At 38.2% G+C, this 23,090-nt stretch overlaps 2 long non-coding RNA genes across 2 annotated transcripts; both read right to left on the minus strand.

The window, feature by feature from the left end:
- Positions 1-1,000: 1,000 nt before the first annotated feature.
- Positions 1,001-2,935, minus strand: LOC125374589. Its single transcript, XR_007218682.1, has 3 exons — positions 2,917-2,935; positions 2,196-2,440; positions 1,001-1,066 (listed from the first exon to the last, which is right to left on the minus strand). It is a non-coding gene; the product is annotated as an uncharacterized LOC125374589 (long non-coding RNA).
- A 15,369-nt stretch (positions 2,936-18,304) lies between these two features.
- On the minus strand, positions 18,305-20,241 carry LOC124142851. The gene is made up of 3 exons (XR_006862216.2): positions 20,223-20,241; positions 19,502-19,746; positions 18,305-18,372 (listed from the first exon to the last, which is right to left on the minus strand). It is a non-coding gene; the product is annotated as an uncharacterized LOC124142851 (long non-coding RNA).
- Between the last annotated feature and the right edge of the window lie 2,849 nt (positions 20,242-23,090).

Raw genomic sequence — 23,090 nt, forward strand, 5'->3', positions numbered from 1 at the left:
ACTAAACTTGGCATATACATAGGTCTAGTGGTAAACTGGTGCCTTTTTATAGTTTTTACAAATGTTTCCTTAGCAAGAGCATAACTCGGAAACCGTTTACAAATTATACAAAAACATCGACGCAGGATTGTCTGAGAACCGTTACCATAATTACCTAATTGAGATGTATACCACTTGACAAAGGAACTTGGACAAGGTATATACACTTACACAAGGAAGTAATTTTTTGCCCAGCCTGGTAAAGTGTACACAATGCTCAGTAGGGTCAAATCAAGGAAAGGCCTAAAACTTGTAGTAAAGTTGTAGTAAACCAAAAAAGCATTGGATGAGATGACTGATGAAATACTGTTCACCTGGACACAACCTGTAGAGGACAGTCATAGTGCTGGACTTAAGGTGGCTCACTTGAATGTTCGATCCCTCAATGCTCATTTCGAAGATCTGAAGAAGGATAAGTTTGTTGGTGTGGTTCATGTTTTGTGTTTCACTGAAACTCACATTGATGATTACAGTGAAAGAGACCTCCAATGATATCAAATCTATCCAGGAGACACTACACAAGGTATTGCTGTGTATGTTTCAACAAGTTCCATTTACAAAATGCCTTGAACACAGACGGACATGACATATTGGCGGGGGATATGAGTATTTCATGCTTGTTTAGTATTAAAATAAATAGTCTTTCAAAGGTTTTAAATAAATCAATTGATGGAACACTTTTTGTGGATGATTTTAATATATCTCGTCGTGTTAAAGATATGCATACCATTAAGATACAGCTGCAACTGTGTCTTAACAGAATTCAGAAATGGTATCTTGAAAATGGTTTAAAGTTTTCCAAATCCAAGACAAACTGGAGCTGTATTTAGATGGTACTGCAATCAAAATTGTGGAGGAAGCCACATTTTTGGGGTTAATTCCAATTCCATATAACCAAATTAATGGAATACAAGTGAATGACAGGCATGTATCTAAACATAGAGACAACAGAAAACAGATAAATGCTATGGTGATTTATTGTTCCATCTGATATTCTTCAGCGTGAACATTCCCTCAGTGAAGAACACTGAAAAATAAGAACAAATATACTTTTGAAGCCATATCTGGGTGACGTCTTGTGTATTGCCGATTTTGTGATGAAAGCAGTACTTAAAGAGAATGCACTCTGCACTGTTACACTCAGTTTCTAAGTCACGATTTTTCGTCCTGATAATTGCTACCTGTCAGTAAATCAATACTCTAGATATACAGATACAATGTCGTAGACTTTGAGATCTTTGTGGATATTGGCAGTAGACCATAACTCCTAGGAACCCTCTCTCCAAATATAAAATCTGTTATATTTAGAAAATAAGACTATAAAATGTAGGTTCAAATATCAACTGAAACATAAAACATAAGAACATAAAATGATACTTGAGATGAGACGTGAGCAGTTTTAATAGTGTGTTTTATTTTGCACCTTACACAATAAATTTGAGGTGCTCAAACGCATCCGTGGCCAAGTGATCAGGGTGTCTGCACGGAGAGAGGAAGATCGCCGGTTCGAGCCCCGGCTGCATTAAACCATGTTACTTGTTACAATGCCTGGTGCTTGGCATTGAGGGGATAAAGGAAGAACTGGTGGGTGAGCAGTAAATATACTGGTTCTAAGTGTGATAAATGCGACATGGTATCTCAGTAGGCTAGCACAGTAAAACGGGTATTAGTCTGGACTATACCCTGAGACGAGCCGATCAGTCCAAACGCCAGGACAAATGCCGAACACAAAGCAGGGAAAAGAAGTTGAATTTTTTATGTGACATGGCCAGATGATCGAACAACCGCCTTTTCCCTCTCCATGCAAACGTTCTCTCCACGTTCCGTGGTCTCGTTTTATTATAAAAGGGTACTGTAAATGAGTGAGTTTATTATTATACTTTTCCTGTCGCCAAAGGACACTAAAACAGTAAGGTAAATATCACATTGTAGACATAAAACATACCTGAGGAATAGTAAAACAAAGAAGTTTTCAGTCAATTAGTTATTGGAAAGTAAAACCAGGCTATAGACCACTGGCAACCAAAGCTAGACCACCTAACTGGGGATCATGGGGACTTACAGTGCAAAGAGGGTACTGTAATGGAGTTTTGATATCACATCATTCCACTGAAGAAACGTTGAACGTCATCAATGAAATCTTATTTGATACATACCTAGTAGTACTTCTGGTAGGGAAAATCATATCTGTTGTAACCGTGGCCATGCTTCTGGTGGGGGTAGTCATATCTGCCATGGTAATACCCTTCGTTGGGGTAATCATATCTGTCATACTTCTGGCCTGGGTAGTCATATTTGTTATAACCATGATAACCCTTTCCATGCTGATAGGTGGCCTGTGCAACAGCCAACACCAATGCGACCAACACTACAGCAAACAGATGTTTCATCCTGATGTTCACTAAAAGAAAAGAAAAGTTGTCATGAACCAAACAACACATTTGGTGACAAACTGTTACCAAACATTCTGACTTCATGGCTTTTGGGATATTTGACTTGAGGTCATCCCTTGAGGTCATCCCTTGAGGTCATCCCAGGTTCATCACTTTAACAACAAGGCACATACCCTTTAAGTTGTATCACAATATTGCGGCATGTCAGCAATGTATGGAAACCCACAATGGTGTACAATATATATACTATTTTAATGAACCCCACATGCATGGTAATAAGTAAGATAAATCTGGCATCTTGTCAGAATTAAATTGGACGAAAATCTGCTTAGAAACTTGCGACGCCTTAAGGGCATCCATGTACCCTTTAAGAAAGTGATGAAGCAATACTAATATGACAAGCTTGAATTCTGGGAGTCATTTACTTGGGTGTATCTAAGTGATTATGAACTAGGAGGATGAATATAACATATCTGATACTTACCAGTTTGCCGACAAGATAGAGATGTGTTGAATGCTGCGTATTTCTCTCCTTTTATAGAACTTAAAAGGACAAACTTTAACCTACTTTATTCGAATCAAGAACCTCTTTTTAATTAGCACTCTTTAACTGGGCCATATTTTGTGAGTGGATATGAGAGTTGAGCATAGCTATGAGCGTAGTTTCATGCACATGTAGCAGTTTTCGTAAGCAAATCAAATAGCACAGTATGGTGCAAAACAAGAAAATGGAGTGAAATATATATGAAAACAACTCCCTTGAATGACACACGTAGTTTACTTTCAACAGAAGCATTACATTTAAATTGTATTGAATATCTCTTTGATATATTTACTATGATGACAATTATTTTGATTTGGAGCCATACAGGGTGTATAACAGTAGTCTTGTTAGATACCACCTTGCAATAGATGTGTCTTGTGTGCTATCAAATAATGTATAATATGCATGTTAGATATGGAAAATAAATGTGACATTAATATATACTGCAGATTTTTTAAATGAATTACAAGGCGGCCGAATTGGGTAACTCATCATAACAAAACATTTGTTTCACTGGCCTTGTTAAAATGGTAACTTTTTTAGGACATATACGTTGCCTCGAGTAAACCATATTCTTCTTTGGCAGAGTGAGTGAGTGAGTGAGTTAAGTTTTAAGTCACATCGGCAATATTTCAGCCATATCGTGACTATCAAGATTAAAGATTATAAATACTTTGAAACGTATAAAAACCTGCCAACGACGGGCAGTAAAATAACTAGACATATCACAGAGAAGTATTTAAAACTAGTATTGAATCATAAAATGGATACTACGATACATAACAATACATTAAAAAATCAGGCTATTGATCTCCAACAACTGAAGGTAGAGCACCATACTGGGGTCTATGGGGACTTTCAGTACTTTTGCTACCTGCATGGACCCCAGCCGGATTTACATCAGCCCTTCAGCTGTTGGCGATTATTGGGAAATTTAGCCAAATGAAAAGAACACATATGCTACGATTAAAACTATAGCAGGAATAACATACTTTGAATAATTTGGACTTACGATACCCTCTCAGGGGGACAATAATTTTACACTACTTTAACCCCCTTCGAGGATACAGCCACAAACATTCCCAGATAACAAGTCATTCTACTAATGTTAAAATATTATTTATTGTTATACAAAACAAATTAACAAAATTTACTAAACAACTCTATTTCCTTTAAAAAACCAATAATTAAATGACAACTAATAGTATTAAAAAGATCCTTCATAGATGTAACCTTGAAATAGTTATCCCTTGTGATGGAAAAATCAACACAGTCAAGCAGGACATGCTTGACCGTGATTCTTTCATCACAAGGGATGCAGAGACAACAGATATTCATTTGTGTAACGAGAATAGCCAATACGACATCGTCTTAATACGACCTCTTCAATTCTGGACTGACAACAAAAGTAGGTGTAACCGATATTTGGCTTAATGTCATGTAATTTATTTACACCTACCTGGGTGTCCCACTTCTTTTGCATCAAATCTCGGATGTAACATCTAATTAGAGATTTGATATAAGAGACAAGAAGTGGCGTCACAGATTTGTTGAGTGCTGCCTTCGCAGCAGCATCGGCCATTGTGTTCCCAGTGATTCCGACATGGCTGGGCAACCAACAGAAAACGATGTCGTATTGGCCAGTAGCAAGATGATTAAACAATTCAATAAGTTCTATTAAAATTGGATGTGTGGAAGACATGTTTTTAATAGCCTGAAGGCAAGAAAGAGAGTCTGAAAAAATGATGAATTCTTTATGTTTAGTTTGATTGTTGATATAATTTAGTGCTGTTAGAATAGCATTTGCTTCTGCTGTTAAAATAGAACAGTTATCTGGTAACTGGGATGAGATAGTCCTGGATCCAATGACGGTGGGATCTTTTTAATCAGATAAGTCCACATTTTATACTTGCTTTTTTACAGGAAATTGAATTGATTGATAAATTTTGATGACTATGTATTGTAAATAAATAAATAACTTTTACTATTGATAGTATGAATAATTAACTGAGATTGTAAGTGGCTATATCCTCGAAGGGGGTTAAAGTAGTGTAAAATTATTGTCCCCCTGAGAGGATATGTAAGACCACTTCATTCAAAGTAATTTATCTATCACTGTTTTTAAACGCAGAATATTTGTATATTTTAATTTTCGACTAATTTCGTCAACATTCGCCAATAGCTAAAGGAATGGTGTAAATCCTGCTGGGGAACCATGTAGGTAGCAAAGGTACTGTAAGTCCCCTTGGTCCCTAGTATGGTGGCCTAACCTTAGTTGTTGGTGATTAAAAGCCTGTTTTTATAATGTGTCGTCTGTTGTAATCAAATCATTGTATTGCTCTAAAACTAGTTTTACACTTATGATCTGTGATATATTGCTGGTTGTTATACTGTCCTTCATTGACAGTTTTTATATAAATCTATCTATAATATAAATGCATAAATTGTTCAAGTCCACGATATGGCTGAAATATTGCCGATGTGACTTTAAATTAACTCACTCACTCACTCACTCACTCACTCTTAGGGGGACAATAATTTTACGCTACTTCAACCCCCCTCGAGGGTACAGCCACTAACAATCTAAGTTATTTCTTAGCACTACCAATATATAAAAACATATAATGTACATCAAAATTTATGTTTTAAATCAATTTCCTTTAAAAAGCACAATACTAAATGAGAATTAACTTGACTGAAAAGGTCCTTGAATGTTTTTACACTATAATATTTATCCCTTGTGATGGAAAAATCTATAGTTATTGATGAGGCTGACGAGTCACGGGCAAGTCTATTGAAATGACAAATATGCAAAATACAGAACTGCGTATGATTCAGTAATGCCCAAACTCTCGTGCATTATCTATAACAAGTAAATCAACGTTACTTGTATTGTAGGCACTCGTGAAGAGCAACCTCCTCGTGGTGAGTGCTGGGTAACGCTAATAGCTCTTCCCCCGTGTGGAACCGGGGTAGAATATTTCCACAGCACCCCATTGCTGGTCGTAAGAGGCGACCAAAGTGGGCAGCCCGTTTGCCGTGGGTTGCGTCCCTGTGTCGGCGGAGGACGGGAGTCTGGTAGTTGAGGGCACTGGTTCCTGGAACTGTGTTCCTTTGCCCAACACACTACTTCGACCCTTACTTCGCCTAGACGGGTGGTAAGATGGGCCCGGTCTTATCAATCGGCTGGTCATGCCAGGCCCTGTGCGTAATATTGTGTATGCACAACTGTGTTGTATTTTAATGTATACTTTGGTCTTGGCCGTGCTTTACTTGTTTGAATTCTCAAGTTTTGATTGACTAAATTGCCTAGAGTCTTACGCCAGAAGGCGGTGGCTCATGGGCCAATCTGGTACTTTCGACCTCTGAGTTCTGTATGTCTTCAATTTCTTGCCATGGGCCGAACCAGCCTGACATTTTATTTGATAGACAAATACAGCTATTCATGTTGTTCTTACTGGAGTATAACACATCTGTATCCCTGATGTTTGCATGTTGGAGATCCGGTGCAGGAAAACATCGCTCTTTGTAGCACTCCATGGTGGGTGGGGAGCAGGGGTGCTGAATACATTAATTTCATCATGGCTCACAATCCTTCTGGTTCCAACCGAAATGAAAAGAAGAGACGTCTCGAAGCTGAGATTTTATCATCTGATAATGATGTTTCCGTTTCACAAAATTCTAATTCTTGGGCTCGATTTATAGAAGTTGAATCACGAAATCAACTACCGTTGAAAATTAATCCTTTTGCCATATCTAAAGCCATTGCGGGTATTTGTGGTGAAGTCAAGAATGTTTCACGGCTCCGGAGCGGTTCTCTTTTGGTAGAGTGTGCACGGAGACAGCAAGCTATCAATCTTTTGAGGTGTACTACATTCGCAAACACTGAAGTTGCTGTCTCTGCGCACAGAACGTTGAACTCAAGTCGAGGCATCATCCGCGACAGAGCCCGTTGTCTGGCAGAAATGACAGAAGAGGAAATTCTTGATGAACTCATTGATCAACATGTCACTTCCGTGAAACGTTTCACAAGAAAGGATGGAGATAACATTGTCCCAACAAATACGTATTTGTTCACTTTTTCACTGTCGACCATACCGCAATCTATCAAGGCAGGCTATTTTAACATCGGAGTGGAGGTGTATGTCCCCAATCCACTCCGAAGTTACAAGTGTCAGAAGTTTGGACACGGTTCCAAATCATGCGATCGGCCGAGTGTTTGTCACCGTTGTGGTGCACATCATGACGCCTCAGATTGTTCTGCTGACCCCAAATGTGTGAATTGTAAGGGTAAACATGTTGCCTCTTCAAAATCATGTCCTCTTTGGCAACATGAAAAAGATATCTTGACAGTCAAATGTCAAAACAACATTTCTTTTCAGGAAGCTAAAAAAGTCATTGCCAGCCGGTCACCTCCATCAGTGCAAACTTATGCTGCTGCTGTCTCTCGACCTTCTACCACAAGATCTATAGAATGTCAAACTGACTTGACATGGGCACACTCTGAACACCCTGTGCCTGTGGTTACAACGTCAGAGAGTCAGACCAATGATTCTGATAGTCAATCATGTGGCATCTCTTCAGCATCTCAGGTTGTGACTCAGGTTATGGCCCCAACTAAACCAACTCCTGAAAAACCGGCAAGTATAAAACCATCAACTGACATACACAAGTAAGAAAAGAAGAAACATAACAAGAAAATTACAACTAAGATCCCTTCTCTTCCTGAAACATCTGTCGGTCCATAATTTGAATAAATATAAAATCTTAAATGCTAAAGCCAGGCGTACGTTTAAACAAAATAAACGGCAATCTTGGCAACATTATGTTACCAAAATAAACTCACGAACGCCCATGTCCAAGGTATGGAACATGATACAGAAAATTAAAGGTACGGGTTCTAAAAGTAGTGTCCACCATCTTAAGTCTGGGGATGACCTTATAACAAATAAATCGGATATTGCAAATAAACTCGGTGAAACGTTAGCAAAACATTCTTCTTCCTCAAATTATGTCCCTCAATTCCCAAAATTTCAAAAACAGCAGGAAAAGAAAACTATAAATTTTAAATCCGATAATGGGGAAGATTATAATGAAATATTTTCGATCCATGAACTTCATACTGCTCTTGGCCAAGCTCATGATACTGCTACAGGAGCTGATAATGTACACTACCAACTCCTGAAGCACTTGCCAGAACCGTGTTTAGAAACCCTTTTGTTGATTTTTGATGATATATGGACAACAGGTAAGTTTCCTTCTTCCTGGCGTGATGCCATAGTAATACCCATACCGAAACCTGGACGGGATCACAGTGATCCCTCAAATTATAGACCCATTTCATTGACCAGTTGCGTTTGCAAAACCATGGAACGCATGGTCAACAATAGATTAACATGGTACTTGGAATCAAATAATTTATTTACAAATATTCAGTGTGGCTTTCGAAAGAATCGAAGTACCGTTGACCATTTAGTACGGTTAGAATCATTTGTGAAAAATGCAATCATTAATAACCAGCATACAGTGTCTATCTTTTTCGATTTAGAAAAAGCGTATGACACAACGTGGAAACACGGGATTTTAAAGGATTTACAAGATTTTGGATTGAGAGGCCGTTTGCCTCAATTTATATCCAAGTTTTTAACTGACAGACAATTTCAGGTCCGCGTGGGTTCTACCCTGTCTGATCATTACCATCAGGATCAGGGTGTCCCGCAAGGCAGTATTTTGTCTGTCACTTTATTCAGTATAAAAATTAACAGTTTGTCAAAAGTTTTAAATGATTCAGTTGATGGATCACTTTTTGTGGATGATTTTAACATGTCTTGTCGTGGTAAAAATATGCACACAATAGAAAGGCAATTACAATTATGTCTCCATAAAATTCACAAGTGGTGTCTAGAGAACGGGTTTAAATTCTCTAAATCAAAAACTAACTGCATACATTTTTGCAGGAAATATAAACCGCATAAAGACCCTGAGTTATTTCTAAATGGCACCCCTATCAAAGTTGTGAAGGAGGCCAAGTTCTTGGGGCTTATTTTCGATAGCCATTTAACTTTTCTACCACACATTAAATACCTTAAAGCTAAATGCCTGAAGGGTCTGGATTTGTTGAAAGTCGTTTCTAATTCAAAGTGGGGAGGGGATCAGACAACACTCTTGCACTTGTACCGGTCCCTGATCCGTTCCAATCTTGATTATAATTATGGCTCCATCGTCTATGGTGGAGCCTGTAAAAGTAATTTGAAAAAACTTGATACTATCCATCACCAAGGACTGAGGCTTTGCCTTGGAGCCTTTCGCACTTCTCCTATTCCAAGTCTGTCTGTTGAAGCGGATGAGCCTTCTCTTAAACAACGCCGTCTGAAACTATCTTTACAGTACATCACTGAATTATATTCTAATCAGTCAAATCCAGCTTTTAATTGCGTATTTAATCCTCTTTACGAAGATATCTACAATAAGAAAACATCTCTTGTTCCACCACTCGGAATAAGAATCCAGTCTGCCATGTTTGCTTCTAATATTAAATTGCATGATATTGCTCCCTTTCAACTGTTTTCATCACCTCCTTGGCAAATGGTAAGGCCAGAGGTTGACCTCACATTAACCAACTTAAAGAAATCAGATACTAACCAATTAATTTACCAACAAGAATACAATCAATTAAGAACCACTTATAACACTTATAAATCTATATTTACTGATGGTTCCAAGGATGGTGGTGCTGTTGCTAGTGCCACTGTCATTGGATCCAGGACAAGATCTTCGCGATTACCAGATAACAGTTCTATCTTTACAGCAGAAGCAAACGCCATTTTTACCGCACTACAATATATCAAACACCAATCTAAACATAAACAATTCATTATTTTTTCAGATTCTCTATCGTGCCTTCAGGCGATTAAAAATATATCTTGCAAACATCCACTTTTAATCAAGATTCTTGAATTATTTAATGATCTTGCTACTGGCCAATATGACATCGTCTTTTGTTGGTTACCAAGCCATGTTGGTATCACTGGTAACACAATGGCTGATGCTGCTGCAAAAGCAGCACTTAACAAATCTGTGACACCACTTCTGATCCCATACACTGATTTCAAACCCGCGATTAAAACTTACATCCGAGATTTAATGCAGCAGAAGTGGGACGCCCAGGTAGGTATCAATAAATTACATGAAATTAAACCAAATATCGGTTACACCTACTTGGGCTGTCAGTCCAGTTTTGAAGAGCTCATTTTGCGGCGATGTCGTATTGGTCATTCAAGATATACCCATGAATATTTGTTGAAAGGTGAGGATCCTCCATTTTGTATCCCTTGTGATGAAAGAATCACGGTCAAGCATGTCCTGCTTGACTGTATTGATTTTTCCATCACAAGGGATAAATATTTTAAAGTGTTATCTGTAAAGGATCTTTTTAATCAAGTACATGCTCATTTAATCCTCGGTTTTTTAAAGGAAATAGAATTAATTAATAAATTTTGATGTACAAAGATATATATTTTATAAATTGGTAGAATATGATAATTAACAGAGATTGTTAGTGGCTATATCCTCGAAGGGGGTTGAAGTAGCGTAAAATTATTGTCCCCCTGAGAGGATATGTAAGCCCACATAAATCAAAGTAATTTTATATCTGCCAGTGTTTTAATCGTAGCATATTTGTTGGTTTTAAATCTCCGGCTAAACCCTGTCAACGGTCGCCAGTGACTAAAGGGATGGTGTAAAAATCCTGCTGGGGTCCATGCAGGTAGCAAAGGTACTGTAAGTCCCCATGGTCCTCAGTATGGTGTCCTCACTTTAGTTGCTGGTGATATATAGCCCAATTTTATCTATTGTAATGTTATGAATTGTCATATTATATGGTTCTGTACTAGTTTTAAACATATATCTGTGATAATCTAGTTGTTTTACTGTCCTTCGTCGACAGATTTTTATACAGTTTACATATATGTTATTAAAGTCACATTTTCTCTCGTCACGATATGGCTGCAATATTGCCGATGTGACGTTAAATATTAACTCACTCACTCACTGAAACATCTGTCGATGTTCAGAACTTCTTTGATCCTCTCGAGATGGATGTTACTCCATCTTCCATGAGTGGTGACTCTTCTTCCCGTTCACGTGAGCGATCTGCTATAGAACCGCCATGACCCATTCAAATATATTTCAATGGAATTGCAGAGGACTTAGGCACAATTTTAACGAACTGCAATTATTAACAACAGATTTAAGTCCATCAGCAATATCTTTACAAGAGACGTACCTAAAAAATACAGATAAATTTGATTTAAGGCAGTATAGTTCGTATCATTCCTTCTCTCCTCCGGGAGATAAAGCTCCTGGAGGTGCTTCTATTTTGGTGCGGCGGGGCGTTGTTCACAGTCCTGTTCCGCTTGACACGAATTTGCAAGCAGTTGCAGTTAGACTTACACTGCATATTGCCTTCACACTTTGCTCCTTATACATTCCTCCATCTTCAAATCTTCAGCGTAATGATCTACAAAAACTATACGACCAGCTCCCAAAGCCCTGTGTCATCATGGGTGATCTAAATGGGCATAATCCTTTATGGGGAAGTTCCACCATTAATCAAAAGGGAAAAGTGATCGAGGATTTTGTTTCCGATAATGACCTTTGCATCTTTAATGATGACTCAGACACTTACTTACACCCTGCAACTGGTACGTATTCATCATTAGATCTGTCTTTGACGGATTCCGTTTTGTTAAATGAATTCTCATGGTCCGTCCACGATGACCTATGTGGGAGTGACCCTTTCCCCACGGTGCTTAAGCCCATTAATCCCGCTGATGATCCACCTTCACCTCGATGGAATTTTGTGAGGGCTGATTGGCTTTTATTTCAATCTTTATGCAAAGATAAATTAAAACCTACGTCTTTTCAGAATGTTACTGACCCGATTCTGTTGTTTTCAGATCAACTGAATGAAATTGCTGATGAATCAATTCCTAAGTCCTCTGTCAACCCACGTGTTCGTAAACCTTGGTTTGATGCTAATTGCAAACAAGCTAGGAAATGTCGTAAGAAGGCAGAGAAATACTTCCGTAAACATCCCACTGTCCATAATTTAAATACTGTTAAAATTTCAAATGCTAAGGCGAGACGTCTATTTAAACAAAATAAACGTCAATCCTGGCAGACTTATGTCTCAAAAATTAACTCTCGTACCCCTATGTCCAAGGTATGGAACATGATCAAAAACATCAAAGACAATGGATCAAATTCTACAGTAAACCATCTAAAGGATGGCGATACTTTGCTAACGAATAAATCTGATATTGCCAATAGACTTGGGAAAACGTTATCTCAACATTCGTCTTCATCAAATTACGTTCCTGAATTTCAAAAATATCAGCTCCAACAGGAAAAGAAAAAAGTAAATTTAACATCTGAAAATGGTGAAGATTACAATGAGGTTTTTTCACTACATGAGCTATATACTACCTTAGGGCAAGCTCATGGTACAGCAGCAGGCGCTGATAATATTCATTATCAGCTACTGAAACACTTGCCCGTATCATGCCTTGAAACTTTGTTGACTATATTCGATGACATTTGGACATCTGGGACGTTTCCACCTTCATGGCATACTGCCAGTGTTATACCAATACCCAAACCTGGGCGGGATCATTCTGATTCTTCAAATTACCGACCTATCTCACTAACTAGCTGTGTTTGTAAAACGATGGAACGCATGGTAAATAATCGATTAGTGTGGTACTTGGAAACAAATAATCTTCTTACCAATATACAATGTGGTTTCCGGAAGAACAGAAGTACTATCGATCATTTAGTGCGTTTAGAATCGTTCATTAAAAAGTCCATTGTAAATAGACAATATGCTGTATCGATCTTTTTCGATTTAGAAAAAGCTTACGATACAACATGGAAACATGGTATTTTAAAAGATCTTCATGATTTTGGATTAAGTGGCCGTCTGCCTCATTTTATATCCCAGTTTTTAACAGACAGGCAATTTCAAGTCCGAGTGGGTACAACCCTGTCTGATCATTATAATCAGGATCAGGGTGTCCCACAAGGCAGTATTTTGTCTGTCACTTTATTCAGTATAAAAATTAACAGTTTGTCAAAAGTTTTCAAATGATTCAGTTGATGGATCACTTTTTGTGGATGATTTTAATCTATCTTGCCGGGGTAAAAATATGCACACAATTGAAAGGCAATTACAATTATGTCTAAATAAAATTAACAAGTGGTGTCTAGAAAACGGGTTTAAATTTTCAAAATCAAAAACTAATTGCATACATTTCTGCCGAAAATATAAACCGCATAAGGACCCTGAACTATTTCTGAATGGCACCCCTATCAAAGTAGTTAAGGAAGCCAAGTTCTTGGGACTTATTTTTGATCATCACTTAACTTTCCTCCAGCATATTAAATACCTAAAAGCTAAATGCCTGAAGGCACTCGATCTATTGAAAGTTGTTTCTAATTCAAAGTGGGGAGGGGATCAAACAACCCTCTTAACCTTATACAGGTCACTCATGCGTTCAAAACTTCATTATGGCTCCATCGTCTATGGTGGAGCCTGTAAAAGTAATTTAAAAAAACTTGATACGATACATCATCAGGGCCTGAGGCTTTGCCTTGGTGCCTTCAGGACGTCTCCAATTCACAGTCTGTATGTAGAAGCGGATGAACCTTCTCTTACACAACGCCGTCTAAAATTATCTTTACAATATGTCACTAAATTATATTCCAATCAGTCCAATCCAGCTTTTAATTGCGTCTTTAATCCTCTTTACCAAGATATTTACAATAAAAAGTCATCTCTTGTTCCACCTCTCGGAATCAGAATCCAGTCTGCCATGTTTGCTTCCAATATTCAACTGCAAGATATAGCTCCCACTCAACTGTTTTCAACACCTCCTTGGCAAATGGTACGGCCAGAGGTAGACCTTACATTAACAAAATTAAAGAAATCTGATACTAACCAATTAATTTACCAACAAGAATACCATCAACTAAGAAACAATTATGACACTTATAAATCTATCTTTACAGATGGATCCAAGGATGGTGGCGCAGTTGCTAGTGCCACCGTCATTGGATCCAGAACAATATCTTCACGTTTACCTGATAACAGTTCCATATTCACTGCAGAAGCAAACGCCATTTTTACAGCACTTAAATATATCAGTAATCAAGCTAAACATAAACAATTTATACTGTTTTCAGATTCTCTTTCATGCCTTCAGGCGATTAAAAATGTCATCAAAACATCCACTTTTAATCGAAATTCTGGAATTATTTACTGATCTTGCTACTGGCCAATATGACATCGTCTTTTGTTGGTTACCAAGCCATGTTGGTATCATGGTAACACAATGGCCGATGCTGCTGCAAAAGCAGCCCTCAACAAATCTGTGACACCACTTCTGATCCCATACACTGATTTTAAACCTATGATTCGATCTTACATCCGAAATCTTATGCAACAGAAGTGGGACGCCCAAGTAGGTATCAATAAATTACATGAAATTAAACCAAATATCGGTTATACCTACTTGGGCTGTCAATCCAGATTTGAAGAGGTCATTATGCGACGATGTCGTATTGGCCATTCAAGATATACACATGAGTATCTTTTGAACGGTGAGGATCCTCCGTTTTGCATCCCTTGTGATGAAAGAATCACAGTCAAGCATGTCCTGCTTGATTGTATTGATGTTTCCATCACAAGGGATAAATATTATCATGTAAAAACAGTAAAGGACCTTTTTAATCACGTACACTCTCATTTAATATTGTGCTTTTTAAAAGAAATTGAATTAATTCATAAATTTTGATGTCCATAATAAGTTTTTAGACATTGGTAGTGCTAATTAATAACTTAGATTGTTAGTGGCTGTACCCTCGAGGGTGGTTGAAGTAGCGTAAAATTATTGTCCCCCTAAGAGGGTATGTAAGTCCCAAATCATTCAAAGTATTTTTATGCATGCCAGGCTTTTAAACGTAGTGTTTTTGTCATTTTAATCTTAGGCTTAACTGGTCAATTATCGTCAGTGACTGTAGGGTGATATAAATCCTGCCAGGGCCCATGCAGGTAGCAAAGGTACTGTAAGTCCCCATGGTCCCTGGTGTGGTGATCTCCCTTTAGTTACTGACGATCTCTAGCCCATTTTTATATTGTGTTGTTCCTTAATACTTAATGCTTTTAACTGTTCTGCAACTAGTTTTAAATCTTATCTGTGATATTCTAGTTCTCATACAGTCCTTTGATGACAGATTTTTATAAAGTTTAAATATATGTATATTTCATGTCTAATTTCTCGTCACGATATGGCTGAAATATTGCCGATGTGACGTAAAGCATTACCTCACTCACTCACTCACTTGTATTGTAGCAGTGACATTTCCACGAAAGATTTTAGCCAAATAACTGAAAAACTCTCTCAACATGAAATATTCCATTATCATCGGTGATTCGGTCACCACATGGATTCAAGTGTTTTCTATCCATGCCATCTAGAACTGCAGTTGCAACCTCATTTTGACACAGACGCAGCTGGTTAAGTTTGTCCATTGGCTCATCGTCAGCGTTGAATAATTTAGCATGTACTTTACGAACTAAAACTGATGGTACAAAACCAAAAGCTTTCGAACCAAACATGCAGTTTTAGTCAGCAAACCAAATGGAACATCGACGTAATAATCAACAACAGAAAGTACATAGCAATACACGCTTTTGTGTGTGAACTGACTCTATTGCCAATACATGTACATAATACCACAAAACACCCAACTGACGTAATTTCGTAACTTCACCTTGACAATGAATGTGAAACATAAATCATCAAAGGAAAATAACACATGTCGAATAAGGAGTATCTCAGGGTAGAGTGCCGTCCAGTCTAAGGGGGTTAACGTGCCTCATTCTAAACACTAGCTTTCAGAAACTAATACTGTACTTCAGCAACCCCACATGGAGACTGACCTCTTGTCTCGAGGGATTATTCTATCCCATCCTATACAATTTTATATGAAAAATGTTGAAACGAGATGAACTTGGAAAGTGGTGACTAATGGTCTAGAGCATAGTCAATAAGTTGTTTTGGTAACCGACGACTTGAACCACTCATCAAGGAAGGTTCCAGGGCATTTAATGACAGTGTCGTGGGACCCACTCCAGTTTCATTATTCAAGAGTAGGAGTGGGTGAGTGAGTATGGTTTTACGCCGCTTTTAGCAATATTCCAGCAATATCACGGCGGGGGACACCAGGAATGGGCTTCACACATTGTACCCATGTCAGGAATCGAACCTGGGTCTTCGGCTTGACGAGCGAACGCTTAAACCACTAGGCTACCCGACCGCCCCTCAAGAGTAGGAAGAGCCAAGAAGGAGGTTTAGAGAGATAAGGTGGGATCGGTGGAAGTATTGGCAGAAGTTGGTGGTGAGTTTGTCGAATGAAGAATCAGATGAGACAACATGTCTATATCACATATTAAGTAGCTTTGCACCAGTGAACTTTCGAATGTTGCCCACATCCTTCCAGTAACGATATATCTGTTTCTAACACAGGATTTGGATCAATTGGTACGTATGTACACAATGTCACAATGCCAATAGATGTCTGCTGGTCAGCAGGTAGTTAGCAATCTGTTGATTATGTTGATTAAGTCTTGTGTGTTTGCAGACTGATCTCGTTGGGTCAACATCTCTCTTGCTGAGAATGCTCCAGAACGGATTCGGGCATTAAGGAGAGCGCTGGCAGGGGACAGTTTGAGGGGAGAGACATAACTACATGGTGGATCTTGATGTAGTAGCGCCTTCTATTCTAGCTCTTGGGCTGCTCTTTATTAACCCTGCCACGAAGTGGAAGGGGGATATAGGAATGGATTCCGTCCGTCCGTCCGTCCATCATTGTTTCGTTTCCGGAGTAGAACTCAAAAACCACGAGAGATATCTTTACCAAACTTGGCACATAAATAGGTCTAGAGGTGAACTGGTGCCTTTTGATAGTTTGGGATTTTTGAAAAATGTATTTTTTTCTAATTTCCCTGGCAACGACTTTGACTTAGACTGAAAATGGCGGTTGTGCTCGTTACCGGAGCAAATCTTGAGTGAGTGAGTATGGTTTTGGGCCACTTTTAGCAATATTAAAGCAATATCACGGCGGGGGACACCAGAAATGGGCTTCACACATTTTACCCATGTCGGAAATCGAACCCGGGTCTTCAGCGTGAACGGCAAATGTTTTACCACTAGGCTTCCCGACCGCCCGAGCAGATCTTGAAAACCGTACAATATTTCTTCACCAAACTTGGCATATACATAGGTCTAGTGGTAAACTGGTGCCTTTTTATAGTTTTTACAAATGTTTCCTTAGCAAGAGCATAACTCGAAAACCGTTTACAAATTCTACAAAAACATCGACGCAGGATTGTCTGAGAACCGTTACCATAATTACCTAATTGAGATGTATACCACTTGACAAAGGAACTTGGACAAGGTATATACACTTACACAAGGAAGTAAATTTTTGCCCAGCCTGGTCAAGTGTACACAATGCTCAGTAGGGTCAAATCAAGGAAAGGCCTAAAACTTGTAGTAAAGTTGTAGTAAACCAAAAAAGCATTGGATGAGATGACTAGATTTCGGAATGAAATACTGTTCACCTGGACACAACCTGTAGAGGACAGTCATGGTGCTGGACTCAAGGTGGCTCACTTGAATGTTCGATCCCTCAATGCTCATTTCGAAGATCTGAAGAAGGATAAGTTTGTTGGTGTGGTTCATGTTTTGTGTTTCACTGAAACTCACATTGATGATTACAGTGAAAGAGACCTCCAATGATATCAAATCTATCCAGGAGACACTACACAAGGTATTGCTGTGTATGTTTGAACAAGTTCCATTTACAAAATGCCTTGAACACAGACGGACATGACATATTGGCGGGGGATATGAGTATTTCATGCTTGTTTAGTATTAAAATAAATAGTCTTTCAAAGGTTTTAAATAAATCAATTGATGGATCACTTTTTGTGGATGATTTTAATATATTTTTTCGTGTTAAAGATATGCATACCATTAAGATACAGCTGCAACTGTGTCTTAACATAATTCAGAAATGGTATCTTGAAAATGGTTTAAAGTTTTCCAAATCCAAGACAAACTGGAGCTGTATTTAGATGGTACTGCAATCAAAATTGTGGAGGAAGCCACATTTTTGGGGTTAATTCCAATTCCATATAACCAAATTAATGGAATACAAGTGAATGACAGGCATGTATCTAAACATAGAGACAACAGAAAACAGATAAATGCTATGGTGATTTATTGTTCCATCTGATATTCTTCAGCGTGAACATTCCCTCAGTGAAGAACACTGAAAAATAAGAACAAATATACTTTTGAAGCCATATCTGGGTGACGTCTTGTGTATTGCCGATTTTGTGATGAAAGCAGTACTAAAAGAGAATGCACTCTGCACTGTTACACTCAGTTTCTAAGTCACGATTTTTCGTCCTGATAATTGCTACCTGTCAGTAAATCAATACTCTAGATATACAGATACAATGTCGTAGACTTTGAGATCTTTGTGGATATTGGCAGTAGACCATAACTCCTAGGAACCCTCTCTCCAAATATAAAATCTGTTATATTTAGAAAATAAGACTATAAAATGTAGGTTCAAATATTAATTGAAACATAAAACATAAGAACATAAAATGATACTTGAGATGAGACGTGAGCAGTTTTAATAGTGTGTTTTATTTTGCACCTTACACAATAAATTTGAGGTGCTCAAACGCATCCGTGGCCAAGTGATCAGGGTGTCTGCACGGAGAGAGGAAGATCGCCGGTTCGAGCCCCGGCTGCATTAAACCATGTTACTTGTTACAATGCCTGGTGCTTGGCATTGAGGGGATAAAGGAAGAACTGGTGGGTGAGCAGTAAATATACTGGTTCTAAGTGTGATAAATGCGACATGGTATCTCAGTAGGCTAGCACAGTAAAACGGGTATTAGTCTGGACTATACCCTGAGACGAGCCGATCAGTCCAAACGCCAGGACAAATGCCGAACACAAAGCAGGGAAAAGAAGTTGAATTTTTTATGTGACATGGCCAGATGATCGAACAACCGCCTTTTCCCTCTCCATGCAAACGTTCTCTCCACGTTCCGTGGTCTCGTTTTATTATAAAAGGGTACTGTAAATGAGTGAGTTTATTATTATACTTTTCCTGTCGCCAAAGGACACTAAAACAGTAAGGTAAATATCACATTGTAGACATAAAACATACCTGAGGAATAGTAAAACAAAGAAGTTTTCAGTCAATTAGTTATTGGAAAGTAAAACCAGGCTATAGACCACTGGCAACCAAAGCTAGACCACCTAACTGGGGATCATGGGGACTTACAGTGCAAAAAGGGTACTCTAATGGAGTTTTGATATCACATCATTCCACTGAAGAAACGTTGAACGTCATCAATGAAATCTTATTTGATACATACCTAGTAGTACTTCTGGTAGAGATAATCATATCTGTTGTAACCGTGGCCATTCTTCTGGTGGGGGAAGTCATATCTGCCATGGTAATACCCTTCGTTGGGGTAATCATATCTGTCATACTTCTGGCCTGGGTAGTCATATTTTTTATAACCATGATAACCCTTTCCATGCTGATAGGTGGCCTGTGCAACAGCCAACACCAATGCGACCAACACTACAGCAAACAGATGTTTCATCCTGATGTTCACTAAAAGAAAAGAAAAGTTGTCATCAACAAAACAACACATTTGGTGACAAACTGTTACCAAACATTCTGACTTCATGGCTTTTGGCATATTTGAGTTGAGGTCATCCCTTGAGGTCATCCCTTGAGGTCATCCCAGGTTCATCACTTTAACAACAAGGCACATACCCTTTAAGTTGAATCACAATATTGTGGCATGTCAGCAATGTATGGAAACCCACAATGATGTACAATATATATACTATTTTAATGAACCCCACATGCATGGTAATAAGTAAGATAAATCTGGCCTCTTGTCAGAATTAAATTGGACGAAAATCTGCTTAGAAACTTGCGACGCCTTAAGGGCATCCATGTACCCTTTAAGAATGTGATGAAGCAATACTAATATGACAAGCTTGAATTCTGGGAGTCATTTACTTGGGTGTATCTAAGTGATTATGAATTAGGAAGATGAATATAACATATCTGATACTTACCAGTTTGCCGACAAGATAGAGATGTGTTGAATGCTGCATATTTCTCGCCTTTTATAGAACTTAAAAGGACAAACTTTAACCTACTTTATTCGAATCAAGAACCTCTTTTTAATTAGCACTCTTTAACTGGGCCATATTTTGTGAGTGGATATGAGAGTTGAGCATAGCTATGAGCGTAATTTCATGCACATGTAAGCAGTTTTCGTAAGCAAATCAAATAGCACAGTATGGTGCAAAACAAGAAAATGGAGTGAAATATATATGAAAACAACTCCCTTGAATGACACACGTAGTTTACTTTCAACAGAAGCATTACATTTAAATTGGATTGAGTATCTCTTTGATATATTTACTATGATGACAATTATTTTGATTTGAAGCCATACAGGGTGTATAACAGTAGTCTTATTAGATACCACCTTGCAATAGATGTGTCTTGTGTGCTATCAAATAATGTATAATATGCATGTTAGATATGGAAAATAAATGTGACATTAATATATACTGCAGATTTATTAAATGAATTACAAGGCGGCCGAATTGGGTAACTCATCATAACAAAACATTTGTTTCACTGGCCTTGTTAAAATGGTAACTTTTTTTAGGACATATACGTTGCCTCGAGTAAACCATATTCTTATTTGGCAGAGTGAGTGAGTGAGTGAGTTAAGTTTTAAGTTTGACCGTGATTCTTTCATCAGAAGGGATGCAGAACGGAGGATCCTCACCTTTCAACAGATATTTATTTGTGTAACGAGAATAGCCAATACGACATCGTCTTAATACGACCTCTTCAATTCTGGACTGACAACCCAAGTAGGTGTAACCGATATTTGGCTTAAAGTCATGTAATTTATTTACACCTACCTGGGTGTCCCACTTCTTTTGCATCAAATCTCGGATGTAACATCTAATGAGAGATTTGATATCGCTATAAGAGACAAGAAGTGGCGTCACAGATTTGTTGGGTACAATGTGTAAAGCCCATTTCTGGTGTCCCCCGCCGTGATATTGCTGGAATATTGCTAAAAGCGGCGTAAAGTCAAATTCACTCACTCACTCACAGATTTGTTGAGGGCTGCCTTCGCAGCAGCATCGGCCATTGTGTTCCCAGTGATTCCGACATGGCTGGGCAACCAACAGAAAACGATGTCGTATTGGCCAGTAGCAAGATGATTAAACAATTCAATAAGTTCTATTAAAATTGGATGTGTGGAAGACATGTTTTTAATAGCCTGAAGGCAAGAAAGAGAGTCTGAAAAAATGATGAATTCTTTATGTTTAATTTGATTGTTGATATAATTTAGTGCTGTTAGAATAGCATTTGCTTCTGCTGTTAAAATAGAACAGTTATCTGGTAACCGGGATGAGATAGTGCTGGATCCAATGACGGTGGCGCTGGCAACAGCGTCACATCCTTGGATCGATATGTAAATATAGATTTATAAGTATCATATGTGCTTCGTAATTCATTATATTCCTGTTGATAAATTAGTTGATATGTGTCGGATTTCTTGAGATGAGATAATGTTAAGTCCACCTCTGGCTTCACTAACTGCCATGGTGGAGAAGAGAAAAGCTGAGAGGGGGCAATGTTTCCCAGATTGATTTGCGCAGCAGAAATATCAGATTGTATTCTTATTCCAAGTGGTGGAATAAGAGAAGATTTTTTATTATAGAGATTTTCGTAAAGTGGATTAAACACATAGTCATACGCTGGATTAGATTTAGTAGAACGTAATTTAGAGATATACTTAATGCAATTTAATGCATCAGTGTTTAAGGGATGGCTCATCAGCCTCCACATACAAACTGTGAATAGGTGAAGTTCGGAAGGCTCCAAGACAAAGCCTCAGGCCATGGTGATGAATGGTGTCTAATAATTTTAAATTGCTCTTACAAGCCCCACCATAGATGATGGAGCCGTGGTCATGTTTAGAGCGTATAAGAGCTCTGTATAGTTGGAGGAGGGTTTTCTGATCCCCTCCCCGCTTGGAATTAGAGACAACTTTTAACAAGTCTAGGGCTTTCAGACATTTATACTTTAAGTATTTTATATGTGGTAAAAAGGTTAAATGATGATCGAAAATTATACCCAAAAATTTCGCTTCTTTTACAACTTTAATGGGGTAGTTATCTAAAATTAGTTCTGGGTTTTTGTGAGGTTTATATTTTCTGCAAAAATGAATACAGTTAGTTTTAGATTTTGAAAATTTAAAGCCATTTTCTAAACACCATTTTTGGATTTTATTTAAACACAATTGCATTTACCTCTCAATTGTATGCATGTTCCTACCACGGCAAGAAACATTACAGTCATCCACAAACAACGATCCATCAATTGAATCGTTTAAAACCTTTGCTAAACTGTTGATTTTGATGCTAAACAAAGTGACTGACAAAATACTGCCTTGTGGGACACCCTGATCCTGATTATAATGATCAGACAGGGTTGTACCCACGCGGGATTGCCTGTCAGTTAAAAACATGGATATAAATTGAGGCAAACGGCCTCGCAATCCAAAATCATGTAAATCTTTTAAAATACCGTGCTTCCATGTAGTGTCATATGCTGTTTTCTAGATCGAAAATGATAGACACTGCATGCTGCTTATTTACAATGGCATTCTTTACGAATGACTCCAGTCGAACTAAGTGGTCAATGGTACTGCGATTTTTACGAAATCCACATTGGATATTTGTGATTAAGTTATTGGATTCCATGTACCAGGTTAATCTGTTATTGACCATGCGTTCCATGGTTTTGCAAACGCAACTGGCCAATGAAATTGGTCGATAATTGGAAGGATCAGTATGATCACGTCCAGGTTTTGGTATGGGAACAATTATAGCATCACGCCATGAAGA

This window comes from Haliotis rufescens, unplaced genomic scaffold, assembly GCF_023055435.1.
Source record: "Haliotis rufescens isolate VD_foot unplaced genomic scaffold, xgHalRufe1.0.p SCAF_59, whole genome shotgun sequence".
Taxonomy (NCBI): Eukaryota; Metazoa; Mollusca; class Gastropoda; order Lepetellida; family Haliotidae; genus Haliotis; species Haliotis rufescens.